The following is a 14003-nucleotide window of genomic DNA, read 5'->3' on the forward strand; positions in this document are numbered from 1 at the left end:
CAGTATCCTTTTATATTCACACACACCACAATTTCTTCAATCATTCCTTTATGATTTGGCACCCACTTTATTATTTTCATTTTTTTTTGGTTATTCATAGCTATTCAGTTTGGCTATGAATATTTTGGTATATGTAGGAACTTTCTTTCTTTCTTTGGAGATATATACCCATAATAAAATTGTTAAAACACAGGGTATGAAGAGTTTAGTGACTTTTCCTCCTATAATTAAAAATTCTTTCCCAAAATTGTTGGGCTAATTCAATGCTAACTCATCAATGTTTCTATTATATAGAGGCATCAGTAATATGTAATCTATAAGTCTTTGACAGCTCTCATTTCTTGATGGATGATCATATTTTCCAATATAATTTTTGCAGTCCTTTTCTAGGCTACCTTTTCAGACACAACCAAATATATTGGTTCAAAAAGAAAGAATGAAAGAGGTCAAAGACTATAGATTATTTCTTTTAAATTAACAAGCATTTTGCAAATTGAAACAACTCTGAGGTATCATTCCACACCTATCAGATTAACTAATGTGAGAGAAAAGGAAAATTATAAATGTTGGAGGGGACATGACTTATAAACTTCTGAGTTCAATAATGTGCTTGAATTCAGTAATTAGTTAATTGACACAATTATTTCACACCAAAGACATTATTGAAATGACAGAGCATGAACTGCAGGAACAAAATATTCATTCATTTACCTGGAGTGTATTTTTCTACAAAATACATAGAATGTCAGTGGAAAGAGTGGGCACACACTTGGAGTAAACATCAAGGTAATTCAAATCCCCATGACTGCAAAATCCTTTTTCTCCTCTTTTCCTTTTATCATCATGATTTAGGGCAAGACGAAAGACTGTGAAAGAGTTTACTACTCTGATCAATACAACAAACTAAGACAATTCCAAAGGACTTGTGATGAAAAACACTGTCCACCTGATAGAGTCTGAATGCAGATTGAAGCTTATTTTTTTAACTTTATTTTTCTTGGGATTTTTTGTGTCTGTGGGGATCTGTGTTTTCTTTCACCGGGGGAATGAGTGAAAGGTAGAGAAGGCAGGGAGGGTCTCTGCGGGGTAAGTCATATTACTTAGTGAGACTTCCTTAACCTGCTTCTCTCTGCAGCTGAGTTCTGAGACTGCTAGGTTCTCTCTCCAGACCAGAGATGGGGAACCTATGACCTCAAGGCCACATGAGGCACTCTAGGACAGAAATGGATTCTGTCAAAGGGTCACACTTGAGGACCTAGAGGGCCACATGTGGTTTCAAGGCACAGGCTGCACCCTGCATCTAGACTTATTTTCTGCTGAGTAAAGCATCTCCTCCCCAGCAAGCTTCTCCTCTGCAAGACATTATTGCTGCAAGGGAAGAAGCAAACAGCCATCCCTCTCCACGATTACTTGCTTTTCCATAGTTATTTCTCTGTTCCACTGTCAAAGAGGACTCCCTTTACTATTGGAGATGTCTTTTTTCTCCACTGGTTTGAAGAGTTGACCAGGTGGCTTTTCAAGAGTCACCATGGGTATGGCTAATCCTTCAGAGAATCATGGTTAACTCATAATTTTATCAAATTTGTTTGAGGATTTCTTTATACCTAAGGTGAAAATAAGTGTAAACACTTCATTGTACTTCCTTTACAAACTGTGAATAGATCACTCTGACCTACATCTTTCACAAGGTGCAAATTAGAGCTACTTCAAGTCTCAAGGAGGGACAATTCTAGGCATCTCATTGTCTTTTTTATCTACTTATTTAAATCCTGTAATTTCATCAAGTGGGACTCAATTGAACCGAGTTCCTTTGGTCAATCCCCCTACTAATCCATGAGTTTTGAAGACCAAAAGATTTGCTACCTCAAAGAGTAGGCTGTTGCAGGGTCTGTATTAGTATATTGGTCTATATTAGTGTATAATAGTGTTTGTAGTGGGAGAACTTAGCACAGTTTACCTAGAAACTCCAACCAATTATAGTCACAGTCAGTTTTATCAGAGTTGGGACTTAAACCCTGGTCTGTTCTGACTTTAATGGTGCCCTTGTTTCTGCTATCCTGTGTTGACTCTCTATGAATGATTAATCTAAATATCTTAGTGTCTTTTTCACCAACCCTCACCAAATTATTTCTTTGCCTGTTTTCGAAAATGAATTTTATTCTGAACTTCAAACTACAGAGAATGAGCATTTGCATATGTTCATGTATGCATGTATATGTGTGTGTATATATATACATATACACATATACACATTATATATATTAGAACAAAGAAGATTATATATAAAAAACTATTAGATACATCTTATTTTCCTTTTAAAGTCTGTAATCAAACTGTAGCTTCCCAAGTAGTTACTCTGTGTTAAAAATGATGCTTTAATGACCCATTTTTCTTTCCTTTTTCCCTCTTCTTTCTTTTCTTTTCCTTTCTACATATCCCTTTCCTCCTTGTCCTCCCACCCTCTCCCCAAATAAAAAGAGTCCTTGTAACAAATATACATAATTAAGCAGAACTAATTTCCATGTTGGTTGTGGGATTTTTTTTAAACTTTTAGTTTCATTTTAACTTATATTTTATATTACAATTTATTTTCTCTTTTCTCTTTTATTTTCTCTTTCCAGGTGAAAAATAAACAAACAAGCAAACCCTTGAAAAAAATATGTGTAATCAAGCAAAGTTAATTCCAACATTAACTGTGTCCAAAAAGCGTATGTCTCATTCTGCATCTTGACCATCATATCTTTATCAGGAGGTGGATAGCTTCCTCACTGGTCCTAGACTCAGTGATTGGTTAATATATTGATCAGAATTCTTAAATATTTTAAAGTTCTTTTTCTTTATAGTGTTCTATTTTATAAATTGTTCTCCTGGTTCTATTCATTTCACTTTGCATCAGTTCTTAGAAGTCTTCCCAGGTTTCTCTGAAGACTTTCCTTTTGTGATTTCTTATGTGCCCAAGCCAGCCCAAATGGCCTACAGAGACAGCTGGTTGTTAAATTTTCTATGTAATCATTTATTAAGTATTCAGGTGTTTCAGTAGACAGAGCACCAGCCTTGGAATCTAACTTAGAGGTCTCAAAATTTTCTTCTTATCCACAATAAGAGGAGAGTCATCCAGGCTGGAGGCTGAAAGTATAGGCTCTGTCCTTGGGAACACTGACTTTCTAGGGCCTAGATTCTCTGGAGTTTTCTGGCTTCCTAGGGCCAAGCTTGGGTGAGATATGAGAGAAGGGAAAGAGAAATGAGTAGATAAGTGGGAATCTCTTCCTGGCTGAGAGAGAAGTGTCAATGACTGTAGCTTAGACTAGGGCAATCACAGGCCACAATAGCCCCTAGTGCTTCGAAGGAACCATGGATGGATGAGGTTGGGCATGAAGATTTCTTGACCATGGAACTTGTAATGAGTTAGCACTGGGCTAGAGGCCAGGAGAAAGAAGGAAAGCTGTTCTCTCTCCTTTCCTACCTGGAGGGAAACTGGGAGAAAAATTATCTGAATCAACTCCAGAATCTCCTGCTTTCCCTGGCTGGAGGCTTCAAAGGGCACCAACCTTCGAGTCACTCAAGTTTGCAACTTGGGTATCATCCTTAGTTTCTCACTCACCCCACATATTCAATTAGTTGCTAAATCTTGTTTTTAACATTCACAACATCTTTCAAATAGAAACCCTTCTCTGTTCACACAGCTAATAGGCACTCATTGCCTCTTGATTGAAACCTACGAATCATCCTGGACTCCTCAGTTATCTTTGGCCACCATGTCCACTACATTTCCAAGGCCTGTGAATTTCACCTCTGCAACACCTCTTTTTCCTACCCCCTTCTCTCTCTCCTCTGACACTGTAGCCATCACAGTGCAGGCGCTCATCACCTCATGCCTGGATTATGGCAGCAACCTTCTGATGGGTCTGCCTGCCTCAAATCTCTCCCCATTCCAAACCATCTTCCAAATTTTTCTTGAAGCACAAGTCCGATGATGTCACCCCCTTGCTCTATAAATTTCAGTGACTTCCTACTGCCTTCAGGATCCAATACAAAATAATATGGCAGTTAAAGCCCTTCATTATTTAGCTCCCTCTTACCTTTCCGGTATTCCTAAGTCTTACTCCTCAACCCGAACTTCCATTCAGTGACACTAATCTCCTCCTGGCTATTCCATGAACAAGGTACTCAACTCCAGGAAGTTTTCCTGAATGTCTATGAAGCCCCAAATGCTCTCTCTTCCCTCAGCTCAGACCACTGACCTTCCCGGATTGCCTTTAAATCCCATTTAAAACCCTACAGGAAATCTCCAACTCCTCTTAATTCCAGTGACCCCCTAATATTAATTATTTCTATTTATCCTGTATACAACTTGCTTTGTATATATTTGTTTTTATATTGTCTCCCCTACTATAAGTTCCTTGAGGGAAAGGACTGTCTTTTGCCTCTTTTTGTATTCCCAGCTCTTAGAACAGAGCTTGGCACTCAGTAGGCTCTTACTAAATGTAGATTGATTGGAAAGCTGAGAGGAAGGCAGGTGTCACTCCCCAATCTTGCTACAGCTTCCGAGGGTTTCTAGAAAGGAGTAAGATGGTGTTGGCAGATGTATTGGAGGTCAGGAGAGGGAAGGTTAGGTGCTGGGGCGGGGGTGGGGGGAAGCACCAGAAACAAAGTCTCTTGGGATCCAACAGAACCACGTGGACTTGAAAGATCAGACGCAGAGACCCTGTTCTAAGTTCTGGGGTGGAGGGGTGGCACTTTGCTCTTCACTAGTGTTACCACCCCAGCCCCACTTTACACACTTTACTACGTCGACCTTCGTTTCTTCTCGTAAAGTCTTTGGGAGGAAGGGGAGTAGCAGCTCTCCAGCTTACCCGAAAAACTTCGGAACTTAAAACTTTGTGTAACGGGATGAAGCGACTTGAAAATGGAAAAGAACACTACCTAAGCTGCCGAAACCCGGGATCGAACCAGGGACCTTTAGATCTTCAGTCTAACGCTCTCCCAACTGAGCTATTTCGGCCTCTCCCTCGAGCTTTTTTCAAGTATTTGTCTCCCAGCATTATGCAAACTCTATTGTAGGTTTAAAGAATTAAAGTGAAAGTGTAAGTTTTCTATCTTGCGGTAAATCTCGGGCTCGGAACTCTGAATATTGTAATCTGACTCATGCTGTTCTTTGGTGAATGAGACTAAAATTTCAGCCCATTGGGGAGGCCCAAACAATATGCTCATCTAGGGAAAGGCACGACTTTAATCAGGCCACTGCCGGTGAATAGGAAACGTAGGCATCCGGTAGTCTTTTTGGGGGGAAATTGCTATGCTTTATTTGCACTCATTTCATTTTTCCCGTACGTGTATCCTAACCGTGTCCAGCGAGGCTTCCTTTGTAACAAGAAAAAAGAAAGAGTAGGGAGAAGAGATTCAGCAAAACTAATTAACAGATCAACTAGTCCCACACCTCAGCAAAGGAGTGAGAAAAGTGCATTTTTCTCAACTTTGGGAGGTTGTAGTGGTGGTGGAAATCATAAAATAGGTCTTCCTCTCTCTGACCAAAGCTTTCGGGTATCTTGAGCAAAGTGGAGCAAATGGCTGGACGGAAGTATAATCTACTTCGACATCACCTCAAGGACTGGATTCTTTTTTTAAAAAATTATTTTAATTTATTTGTTTTCAGTTTTCTACAATCACTTCCATAAGTCTTAGATTTTCTCCCCCTCCCATGCAAAACATACATTCTTATTAAATACATTTTCACATTAGTCATGCTGCATGGAAGAATTAAAATGAATGGGAGAAATCACGAGAAAAACTCAAACAAAACAAAACATAACACAAGAGAAAACACTCTGCTTTCCAGTTCCATAGTTTTTTCTCCGGATATGGATGGCATTTTCCCTCGAGTCTTTGCGAATGTTTTAGGTATGAAGGACTGGATTCTAAAGAGTATGGAGTTCTTGGACAACAATTGAAATATTTAGTGGATTGCCCTTAGCCTTGTCGTGGTAGAAATTTTTCCTCAATAAATTGAAAGAAATCATAGATGATATTTTGGTAAAAATTACAATGCTAGGGTCCTGGGAAAGATATTGAATGACAGTGTTGGGATCTCCGAATATTTCCAGCAGCTAAACAGTGGATTGAATCTAATAAGACGAACTTCTATCCTTAGGAATTCAAACTGCTACAGTACGGTAAAAAAGAAAGAAAGAAAGAAAGAAAGAAAGAAAGAAAGAAAGAAAGAAAGAAAGAAAGAAAGAAAGAAAGAAAGAAAGAAAGAAAGAAAGAAAGAAAGAAAGAAAGGAAGGAAGGAAGGAAGGAAGGAAGGAAGGAAGGAAGGAAGGAAGGAAGGAAGAAAGAAAGAAAGAAAGAAAGAAAGAAAGAAAGAAAGGAAGGAAGAAAGAAAATCAACTGTACAGCTATAGAATAGGATAAATGTAGCTAGAACTAGCAGTTTAAATGAAAAACAACTTGTGTTTGGAGTGATTGTAAATTGAGTCAATATGGAAGCGATACCATTGCAGCCAGTATTAGATATACATTGAAGTCAAAGAAAAAGAATAAATTTTCTGTTTTCCAAAATGTTTATAGAAGAACTTAAAAATTTTTATTGATATATTTTATTTTAACATTACCATAATATTCCAATATATCCTTTCCCCTTTTCCTAGAAAGTAAGGCTTTGTAAGGAAGAATAAAAAAGAAAATGTGTGTGGTGGGAAGGAGGATGAAGGGGAGGAAGCTGTTAAGCAAAATTAACTAACATGTCAATCAAGTCTGATATATAATGTTCTATACACACAATTTTCCACTTCTGCAAAGAAAGGAGGGAGGGAGGTCATTGATGAAAGGAAAATCTCCACAAACAACAACATATTTGTAGCAGCACTTTTTGTTGTAGCAAAGAACCAGAAACAAAGTTGATGTCCGTTGATTTTAGAAAGTTACTGTGCTATAAGAAAGGAAGAACATGATGAATAAGGTGGTGAAATAAGCAGAGACAGGAAAATAATGACTGCAGCAATGTAAATGGAAGGAAAAAGCACAAAACAATTGAAACTGAATGTTGTGAAATTATAATGACCAAACTGGGTCCCAAATGTATGAGAACCCATCTCTCCCTATCACCCTTTGCAAAGATGTGAGTCCATGGGTGAAGAGCACTGTATTTATCATCAGACTTTTTCCACCACTTTTTTGCTAATTTTTTTTTTCTTCCTCTTTTAAAAAAAATCTTTTTGTTATAACGGATGACTCTCTGGGAAGAAAGAAAGGAAGGATCAATGGGTAGAGTAATGATCTAAAAACAAGTATAACAATAAAATCTATTTTTGAAAAGAAAGAGGAAGCTTATGGGAATACTTCTAGGAGAAAAGAATGGAAAGTCTGTGTCTATGGATTAGGGAATGGGGAACAAGTTGTGATATAATATAATGGATTGTCAATGAACCCCAAGACACAATCATGAAGAACTGAAGGAAACATTTGGAAAACTTGTATAAACTGATGGAGAGGGAAGAAATTCAGGGGGAACAATTTATCTGTCACCATGACAATGTAATAAAAAACACTGAAAGAATTCTAAACTCTGACCAATGCATAAACAAAAGTAACACTGAAAGCCATGAAGGAGAAGCATATCTTCTGCATCTTTTAGCAGAGAAAATGAATACAATGAAACATACACTTTCAGACATGGTATGAATTGATTTGTTGTACTTGGCTCTTATTTTGTTAAAAGGGAGGGGCCTATGTGTGTGAGAGGAGTTACTGAAAAGTGACAATGATGTGAAAAAAAAGAGAGAAACAACAAAACAGAAAATGGGCACTTTTTAAGTGGCCTTCTCTGATATATAACTGCCATGAAGCATGGTTCTGGAGAAGGTTTGGAAAGGTGGTATAGGGTTTTTCAGTAGGGATGGGGTAAAAAGGGAAATGGCCAGGAGCAAACAGCAGGGAAAAAAAAGCAGAAAGGAATCAAGATGAGGTAGGAGATGTGGGGTTGTTGCCTCCTTACATGTTTTTCTCTATGTTTTTACTACCTTCTGTTTCACTCTTCTCTAGTTGGATTTCTATCTGGCCTTTACAATACAACTCTAAAGTTGCCACCTTCTCCAGGCAGTCAGCCCTGATCCCTTCTGTTTGCTGAGACCTCACATAGCATTTTGTCGTCCCCTCCCCCAGTATCATGTAATATGTCTTATAGTTAACCTGTAATCAATATGACAATATATATCCCATCAACCATATATATTTAGAGGTAGGAAATTCCCTCATTTTATGAATGAGGAAACTGAGGCCCAGAGAATTAAAAGGACTTACTCAAGGTCAAACAGGAAGTAAGCAGTAGAGTCAATATTTTTCTTTTTCTCCCCAAGTCTACAAGCATTTAATTAAGAGCTTATGATGTGTGGGGTACTGTGTTAAGGGATGGGGACAAAGAAAAGTCAAAGACAGCTGCTCCCCTCAAAAGCTTACTTGGGGTGGAATTTCAGCTTCTGCAGAGTCCAAATCTAACTCTGCAGAATGTTTGTATGGTTTCTCCCCGCCCCCCCTCCCCATGTCCTGTAATTGAAGAATTATTGGAGCAACAAGAAAACGGGATTGTATTGGGCATAATGTGGTAAAGAAGCCACTTTTGGGTTTGAAGCCATGTATCCCACCCTCTCTACCTGCTACTTAATGGGTGCTCTGTCATTCCTACTCCCCAGAACAATAAAAAATAAATTTTCCACCCCATTCCAATCAATCCTCCCAAGAATTCTTACACATCACCTGGGCTCAGGAGGATTGGTCCTCTAGCCCACCGAACAGAGACTAGACCCAAGGCTGGAGAGAAGAGGGTTTTAATTGGCTGTTACTATTATAGGATCTTGTAGTTGGAGAAGAGTGGCAGAACATTTCCTGGGGTGATACGCATCCAGGATCTTCTAAGAGGACAAACAATTGAATCAACCTAGCTTTGGAGACCAGAATCTTTGGTAGCTTTTTTCAGACTACCTTCCAGTCCTCCACTATGCTGAAGAAAGTCCTAGGGGAAGGCACCTTATAGTTGAAGAAGAACAAAGGTTTGTAGCCCCTATCCCTAGCCCCCCCCAAAGAGATAGTTTAGGAAAGAAGCCTATCTCTCCCCAATCACACCTTTCTACAAACGTGATTCTCCTATTCCAGGTATCTGGGAAGAGCCTCATTTGTTGAGGATGTTTAAAATACTGTTGAATAGAAATTGGTTTGTAAATCATAAGGAGAATGTCCAAAGGAAAAGAGATTGGGAATGTTCTGTGTGCCACCCAAGGTCAATTTCCCTAGAGATAAAGTGTCGGCAGGTGGGTTTGAATGACCTAACTGTACGTCCTAACACAAATAGGCTGAGAAGCCCTCAAGGAAAAGCTTTTAGGTTTGTTTGGTGCTTTTTTTTAAACAGTCTCCCTGATCAAGATAAGAGAAAGCTAGATGGTCCCCACCATAAGCTAGAGGGTCTGGAAGAATGGTAAGGATCATAAGATTTGAGATTTAGACAGCAAAGTTGAAGGATGCTGCAGGGCACTCGGCTTCAAATGTTCCCTGAATTACAAGCAGTGCCAGTCTATGCCTTGGGATACTCTGGGAGTCATGAAAAAAATTCTCTTGTGCATTTTATTATCCTCCAAACTAAAAAGTCCAGGCGGGGCTTGGGACTTTCTCTGGGACAAGGGAGACTGAAATTATTCTGAGACAAACCTCTCTGGACTATGTGCTTGTCCCTTTCTCCCTCACCCCACCCCACTTCACTCAATCCCATATTGTTTCTGAGTTGTGACCCCATGGACAAATCTACGGGTTGTGGGTTTTGTTTTGTTTTTCGGTGTTTTTTTTTTTGCAAAGATACTGAAGTAGTTTGCCATTTCCTTCTCCAATGACTCTCCCTCCTCCACTTTTTTTTTTTTAACATATGAGGAACTGAGGCAAATAGGGGTTAAGTGACTTGCCCAGGGTCACACAGCTAGTAAGTGTCTGAGGTCAAATTTGAACTCAGATCCTCCTGACTCCAGGCCCAATGCACTATCAACTGCATCGCTTAGCTTCCCCCTACTCTACTACCCTGCCCATATCTAATCAGTTGCTAAGTCCTGTGAATTGTACCTCCCCCTCACCTCTCCAATTCCTCTCTTTCACAGGGCTACCACCCAAATATAGACTCATATCTGTTTAACATAGTCTATAATGACTACATTAACTTGTCAGAGTTACTAGCCAATCAGAAAGGTTTCTGAAGCTCCAAATTGTGAGACATACCTGCGATCCTTTAAACGAACTCTAGCATATTTGGAGATACCTTGTAGTCAGAAACCACAGAATCAATCTTGACCAGCTCAAGGGCAACCTTAAATACTAGCTGTAGACTCAAGACTTTGTTCCAGACTTTTTAAACATCCTGCTGCCTGTCTTATTGTGTCTACAGCTATCTTCTCCCTAAAACCTCTCCCCACCCCCCAAACCTCTAGAAACTACATTATGTTATCCTTTTTCCATTCCGCATTGAGCCCCTGAGAACTCTCTCTCTCTCTCTCTCTCTCTCTCTCTCTCCCCGCCCCCACTCTCTCTTTGTGTATATCTTTCTATCTCTTTGTGTCTCTCTCTTTCTGTGTCTCTCCCTTCCTCCTTTGCAAGCTTTTCGCAGATAATAAGTGCATTGTAGTCTGTGATCAGGCTCTGTTTCATTTAGAGCCTTTGGGTCCTGAGATCTTCCTTTAACACATCAGTCTCTTTGAAACAGCGTCTGGAGTGGTCCTCCAGCCTCCAGTCTCATCTCCAATGTAGCCACCCCATAGCTGCTAGAATCAATTGTCTAAGACAGACATTTGATCATGTCATTTTCCTACTGACTATTCTTCAATGTTTTCCAGTGACATAAAAACGAAAATTTCTTCATCCGGTATTGAAGCCTCTCCATTATCCCATTATCTAATGCTGATTCTCTTTATCCTGTTTCCTTCGCTCTACGTTCCAGGCACCCTGGACCACTAAACTGTTCCCAAATTCTAGTTGCCGTCCGTCTCCCTCCTCAATGCCTTCTCCCGGGAGATCTTCCCTGTTTTCAGGCTCCTAAAACTTTTCTCATAAAAGCTCAGCTCAGGTTCCAGTCGATCGGGTTTTCCTTCCCTGATGTCAGGAGGCGAAATCATCCTGTTTTCCCCAAATACCCCTGGAGCCCTTTATCTGCTTCTTTGCCCGCATCACGTCTAAAACTGTTTTAGATGTTTCTCCGTATTTTTCCTTCAGTGTGTAAACTCCTCGAGGTCAAGGTCTTCCTCATTTATATATCTCCAGCCTTGCAAATGAGGGGTTCTTAATAAATACTTGCTGAATTGCCTTTAAAATGTGTGCATTTAATAATAATAATAAAAAAATTAGTCAAATATAAGAATTCCTCGTTGCTCTCTCTTTCCCCTACGGATTAGACCTATTACCCTACTCTGAAGCCTCAGTTCGGTCTCAACCTCTCTGTCCCCTCTCCTTGCGCCTTTCCTTCTCCTCATTCCCTAGGACAGCTACGAGCTAAGCTCCAGTGGCCCCCACCAGCTTAACTTACTTTCTCACTGGACTCACCAGAGATTTCCCTACACACTCTCCCAGCCTCGCCCTCCCTCCCCTCCTCCGCCAGCACCCCTCCCTCTCCCCACTTCTCTCTCCCAGAACTCTCACACGCTAGGACTAAGGAGAAGCAGAAGGACCGCGGGTTTCTTCCTTCCCCTCGCTTTCTGAGGCTTTTTTCTTCTTCAGGCCACTGCTCCTCTGGGGCCTTTTCATCCCCCCTCAACTGGCTCTTGGCTTCTTAATTGTTAACCGGGAAATCGGAGACGAGTTCAGTTTTTGTTCTGAAGCCGGAGTGTACGTTCCCCTCTTTTTCTCTGGGGTGTCTTCTTACGGTGTGGGACCTGCCTAAACCTGCAATCCCGTCTACCTCGTAGTAGCCTACTCAAGTGTGCAGGAGAGTGGTCTGTCCTGGGCCAGAGAGAGACAAGGGGATTTTGTGGGGGTCCCAGATGTGAAATCTCACTTTGTAAGCACAAGGGTAACTGCTGCACCCCTTGCAGGAACACCCAGCTTTGGGTAGACAGAAAAACTCAGATTCGGTTGCAGCCAGCGTTTTCACTATTTCCTGCCTTGAGCTGTTTTGCTGAGGAGCGAGCTTGCCTTTTTTCCAAGTGAAGAAACGGGAGGTGTGTGTGTGTGTGTGTGTGTGTGTGTGTGTGTGTGTGTGTGTGTGTGTGTGTGTGTGTGTATGTGTGTGTGTGTGTGTGTGTGTGTGTGTGTGTGTTTAAGTCTGTCTTGCTCCCTTCCCTTCGGAATTGGGGTGCCCAAGGCACTCCCATGGTCACTTCAGAGTCCAAAAGAAAGGGAGATTGTTCAGAGACCCATTTCTATGACTGGAATTGAAAGTGAAAGTCTGATGCCAGATCCTTAGACCGGTAGAAAAAAATCCAACCCAAGAATTAGGTGCACAATCTTGCGATCTCTTGGTTTTGTCTAGTTCGACTGTGTGAGCTACTCCAGGTCTTCTAAATTTCGAACTCGGTCGTAGGTATATAAGGTATATCTTCAGCAAACGAAACCTTGTAAAGCGAACGGGAAAGTAGTGGCCTCATTGACAGTTGGTTATGAGCCAATCTTTCAGCTTGAGGTAGTAGAGAAACTGATGAAAAATCCTTGTCTTCATTTCTATTTCCAGACCCATTTAGGACGTGTCTGGAACCCCTGCATACAAAAATGCTCGTGGAGGATGCGGGCATCGATCCCGCTACCTCTCGCATGCTAAGCGAGCGCTCTACCATTTGAGCTAATCCCCCAGATACGCAGATGGTTCCTTCTTGTTCCTGTTGAGACAATGTTAGATAGGCAGCGTTGGGACTCAGTGAAATTTCAATTTTAACGGAGAATGCAACAAAAGAGAAAAAACTAAGAACTGTTCAATAGTAGAGCTAGGGGAAGGGAAAGACACAGGCTAGCAAAGCAGAAGGAAGATGGATATGATCACAAGGCTCCTGATAAAACAGGAACTGGGAACCGCGAAGGGGAAGAAACCCTACAGAATTTGTAATTTTGAAAGGCACCCCGCGCCCTGCACCCTGCACCCTGCACCCTGCACCAAGGAGCATCTCCTCCACCAGGAATCAGTTTCTTGGGAGGTTTTCTCCAAAGAGAGACACTTCTCTGATTCTGGATCTCTATGGGCAGTCCATCCTCCAGGGGACTGCTATGTAAAGGCCTTTTTTAAAGTAACGGCCTACTTCAGGGCCAAGGACTCCACCTTGTGGATGGGATCACCAGGTCAATGCAGATCGCTGGGGAAATGAGTCTCTCTGTAAGTGAATAGGAAGTCCTCATTTTGCTCTGATACAAAACTACTCGAAATCTGGAGAGTGTGACATAGTTGATTTTCGTGGATAAACAAAGCACATCACCTGGGTGTGAGGCGGCAGCTAACTGGGTCATTGAAGGAAAGGTCACATTTCTCTTCGTAGAGATCACGGGAAAGGTACCGGGGAATTCAGTCCAGATCGTTCCTTTGTATCTTTCTGCTTCTGGCCCCTTGTGCCAGAGGCATGAAGTGGTGAATGGGGAGAGTGCAGGTCTTGCAGTTAGGAACATCTGTTCAATCTTTTTTCAGTCCTGTCACACCTTTGCTGACTCCATTTGAAGTTGTCTTCACCTGAGTTCAAATTTGACCTCAGACATTGGTAAATCACCTGGACTCTCCGGTACTGATGTGAAGAGCAAGCAAGATTATATTTGCAAAGTGTTTAGCACTGGTCAGGCCTAGCACTAATAGGTCCTTGATAAAGGCTTTTTCTTTTCCTCCTCCCTCCTTGCCCTCCTTCCCCATGTATTCTGGGTGAGAATCATTACAGTGAGGCATAGTTAGTCATCAGTCTCTGATTAATAGAATCCATACCCCAGAAGAATTTTTAGCCCTCCATCACTCTTCGGGTACAATCACAGACTAGAGAATTGCGGGGAAGCATCCTATTTTTGGACTTTGGTTA

General features: G+C 41.1%; 2 non-coding genes across 2 annotated transcripts; both read right to left on the reverse strand.

The window, feature by feature from the left end:
• Nucleotides 1–4929: 4929 nt before the first annotated feature.
• TRNAF-GAA (transfer RNA phenylalanine (anticodon GAA)) lies at nucleotides 4930–5002 on the reverse strand. Its single transcript has one exon. It is a non-coding gene; the product is annotated as a tRNA-Phe (tRNA).
• A 7731-nt stretch (nucleotides 5003–12733) lies between these two features.
• TRNAA-AGC (transfer RNA alanine (anticodon AGC)) lies at nucleotides 12734–12806 on the reverse strand. The gene has a single exon. It is a non-coding gene; the product is annotated as a tRNA-Ala (tRNA).
• Between the last annotated feature and the right edge of the window lie 1197 nt (nucleotides 12807–14003).

The sequence above is a fragment of the Notamacropus eugenii genome, chromosome 1 (assembly GCF_028372415.1).
Source record: "Notamacropus eugenii isolate mMacEug1 chromosome 1, mMacEug1.pri_v2, whole genome shotgun sequence".
In the NCBI taxonomy this organism is placed as follows: Eukaryota; Metazoa; Chordata; class Mammalia; order Diprotodontia; family Macropodidae; genus Notamacropus; species Notamacropus eugenii.